Here is a 4250-nt window from a genome sequence, read left to right on the forward strand (position 1 = left end):
TTGTCCCGAGAATCCTTTGAGTTTACTGTCTTGCAGTTTTATTTCGCATGAAAACCACTACGGTTTTTCCTCACATTTATCAAGGATCCGTGCTTTTCTATTGTTCATGTGTCTCACAAAATTCTTTGGAATACTTTTCGATCTTTCAAAAATCCTCTGCAACATGTTACTCTTGAAACTCTTGCCTGCTTGCTTTATGGTTAATTCCATATGACTAGTATTCCTTGTTAACATCCCTTGTCTTAGTCATTTTGAGCCTATTGATTCAATGTGTGCGTACGCACGCAGTCATCAGGTTATCCTTTTTAAAATTATCTTTCTGGCCCAGGCGTCATTCCGGACATGAGTTGGTTCTCGGCAATTCAAACCTTTATTGATTGCCCAATTAAGTGTTTTCAACTTATCTATCCTTGATCAGAGCGTCTACTTATCATCCTTCATTCTGGAAACCATAATTTCTTTCTATTTAAGCATCAGACTAATCAGGTGATTCTTGAATCTGATGCCTCTGCATTCTTTGTTCCTCTGAGTGAGTACCGATACTCACTTCAGCTCCATTGTGGAATGCCCGGTCCATTGTTGGTTTTTATCCGCCAGTGTCCTTCTTATTCAATCACCTTGTGAGTTCCCCCCTGATACATAATGCCTTTGCTAAATCGTATCCTCTACTTTCTCAACCATGCTATGTTGTCGAGTTGGTATAAATTACTCCTGAAGTATGTGTTATATGTTCCTAAGATGCCCTGATGGGTTGAACCTATGCCTTCCTTAGTCTGTGTGAACCCGAAAGTTTTCCAAGGTTCATACTCCTCTGGTAATTCACCAGGTAGGTCTTTGCACTCAAATCATTTTTTTAGAGTAGTGAATGAAAGATTATGCATTGAAGAAGTGGGAGTCGACCTTGAACTTTGTGTTCATGCCCATGGACACGATGTAGATCTTATCATGGAAGCTTCTCTTAAATTAATTATCCTCTTGGTATAAGTTCATCTTATATCTGGGATTTGATCTTTTACAATCGTGGCTCCGGCCATATTGTTCTTCTTTGATCCCGTTTCTCGGACAAGTTAAATTACTTGTCTTCTGCACCTCATTTCACCTGTCAAGCATCTATTCTACTCTACCTTTGAGTATTACCCCTTGGTATCTCAAGGATATCAACCCATTGCACTTCCTCTTATGAATTTCTGACGAAGTCTACCTTTCCCCGTCATGGTCACTCCACGGGTTATGGGTTGTCGTCAACCGAAAACACCAGGTTGTGAATCAAATCAACACTGAGATTCAGTACTCCCAGTACTTTGTTGTTGAGAATTTTAATACCCCATCACGTCATTCCTAGCCTGATCGGCTACATCATTATCGTGCTAATTTTAACTGTGCTACCTGGTCCTTCTTCTCGGAGCACAATTTTTGACGATGAGCTAAGCTTATGTCGATTTTCCTCATCATATCATTTCGCCTTGAACAGCAAGCTTGATTTCGAGTTTGTGTCATACCCAGGGTTCCAATAACCTTTCACTTCATCATTCCTTTGACTTGATGTCGTCGCTAATTGATTACATCTTCATGAAATCTCTCGACAAATGTGTCGTGATCTTCATCAACCTTATGAGCTCTTCTAGGATATCAACCAGATTCATGAAGAGAAATACCATCCTTGCCCTCGAAGAGTTGTGTTATCATCGGCCACTTTATTGCCTTCCCTCCAACACAAACTTGTTCGTGTTTTGTGTTATACCTTGAGTTCCTTGCTACCCAGCATTATTCTTCTTTACCTTGGATATTACCACCTTTTATGTCAAGAATGTCGTGGGAATTTCACCACCTCTTAAGAATTCTTGGTATGGTGATACTTCTCACCATCACCATTCTTTCTTGGGTCCTCGTGTTGATTCCAACCGGGGTACCAACAAGTGAGCGGTGCTGTTTGGATTCTACCCTTCTAGCAACCCTCTTGTTTTGAAGTTAATGATCAGCCGTTCATTCTTAGACTATTGACTATTGAATCACCATTCCAACATTGATCGTGCAACCCAGCCCATATTCGGGTGCACCTTTCAACCAATGTTTAATTGTGTATGTTTTCCTCGAGCATACATCATTATACCATTTGATCTGACAAATGTTATCTCCTTGTTCACATAATTGTGGAAATCCATCTTTTGTTAATCTCGATGAATTGCACTGATTCTATCAGCCACCTCCTCATCCTCTTGTTGGTTTTCTGATTAACTCTTGCTTCAGGAACCCGCTCCCATAGTTCATTTCCCGAGAATCTTGCAATGTCATTTCGTCCATTTGTGTTGCACCTTTCTTATTGGACATCCTGAATCTGAGGTATCATGACACCAATCGAATTTGAATCTTGGTCAGATATGATGGTTGGAACATATTTTCAAGAGTTATAACATTGGTCGTTATATGACCTGGTAAGGTGGTGTCATGCCGAGTACACCTGGCCGGAGGACCTATTGTTATAGCTTCCTTTTTAGCAATGCTAGCTATTCTTCCATGAGGAAATTGTAAGACTTATTCTATAAGTTGTTCCTGATGGATTCTTTGTGTATCCAAAGTTTGATCTTTACCCAGTGACCATGTCAATGCTATCTCGAAGCTTGTCTATGGTACTCCTATTTTCAACAAGAACATTTGAAGCCCAATGCTAAATGTGTCCTGCTCAATTACCCAAACACCACTGTATGGGTAATGTCATGAAATTTCTCTCACCTTATCTAAAGAGTTTTCTACATTATATCATGTCATGGATATCATGCTCTCTTGTCCTTGGGAAGGATATACCCTTGAAATATGTGTTTAAACACATTTTCCTTTCCATTGTTATGTTTAATATGAAGATCACCTTTTCCTTTCCATTGTTTTGTTTAACCTTTCTCGCAATCTATTTGATCTAAGCAGTAATGTTCTTCTGCTTATGTAAACACCTCGGTGTACAACTCTTTCAGTAAGACCCTGTTACTATTGTTGTTGACATTCCGGTAACCACCGATGGATGAGAACTTAGCCTATTGGTCCGCCTCGTTTCAACGAGCAGGAAAATGGTTCTCTTCGTCCCTCGCCCTTGGTACCAACGTTGTTACTGACATATAACTGACAGGCTAACCTCTGACATGCCTTGCTTACATGATAATGCAAGACGTCATCGCCCTTCCTACTTTTAACCCATGTGGTGGGTCCATAACCCACTGTTCCACAGGATCGAAACCTGACTCTCATGTACACCCTGTTTCCAAAGATATTCCTCACGCTTGGCTTCGTATGTAATTCACGAGCCACCTTCCGTGTGATCCGCAGTTCTGGTATTAAACACAATACTTAATTTCGTTGCTCTCAACCCCCTTTCACACTTTGTTTCAGGCAACAGACGGTTGCCTGCCAGCTCGAAACTTCCCATAATACCTCCTTACTTTGCTCTCGATATTTTTAGAGGTTTCAATTCGAGAGTTACTTTCCACCTCCTTCCTCGATGTTATCTACCAGATAGTCAACCTTGCCGAGGTTCGTTCTCCCGGAATGCTCCCCCTTTATTCTTTCGTAAGTGCGATGGAGATCCCAAAGAAAGGACGATAACTTCATCATGATGCATTGATGCAGAGAAATGAAGACATCAATGAAAGGGATCAACCTCTTCGAAAGGGCAGCCAAGACCGAGAAGACTCGTTAGGTCTTTCGCTACCAGCACCTTTCCCCCCTTATTTCACCTCTTAAATCTTGGGACGAGATTTCTTGTAGTGGAGGAGAATTATGACGCCCGGATAGTTAAGCTACAGTAACCTCTACTAATGATGCCACGTCACCACATTTACTGTTGACGATCTCGCGATGATTCAACCCCGTTCAAAATCAAAACTAAAAATCAATCAAATGGTAAAAGTTTTTCAAACTTTAAAAAGAAAATGTTCTAGAGGTGCCAAATAATTCTTAGGTAATTATGTTGGAGAATCCACATTTTTATAAAATATTTAAATACACTAAAGTGATTTAAACAGTAGCAAAAACCCTTGTTTAATTGCCTTTGGTATTTCGTAAAATACAAAAATATTTTATTTCGGGGTAAAACTTTTTATGCAGTAGGTTGTCCTGAAACATTAATTTAGGAGCTATTGCCTTATTTTACAAAAAAAAACTTAAAAGTAAAATAAAAACTGGAGAAAAGAAATATAAAGAAAAAGAAAAAAAGAACTAAAACTAAAACAAACAAAAGAACAAAGAAAATAAAACAACTGCCC

Source organism: Triticum dicoccoides, chromosome 5B (assembly GCF_002162155.2).
Source record: "Triticum dicoccoides isolate Atlit2015 ecotype Zavitan chromosome 5B, WEW_v2.0, whole genome shotgun sequence".
Taxonomy (NCBI): Eukaryota; Viridiplantae; Streptophyta; class Magnoliopsida; order Poales; family Poaceae; genus Triticum; species Triticum dicoccoides.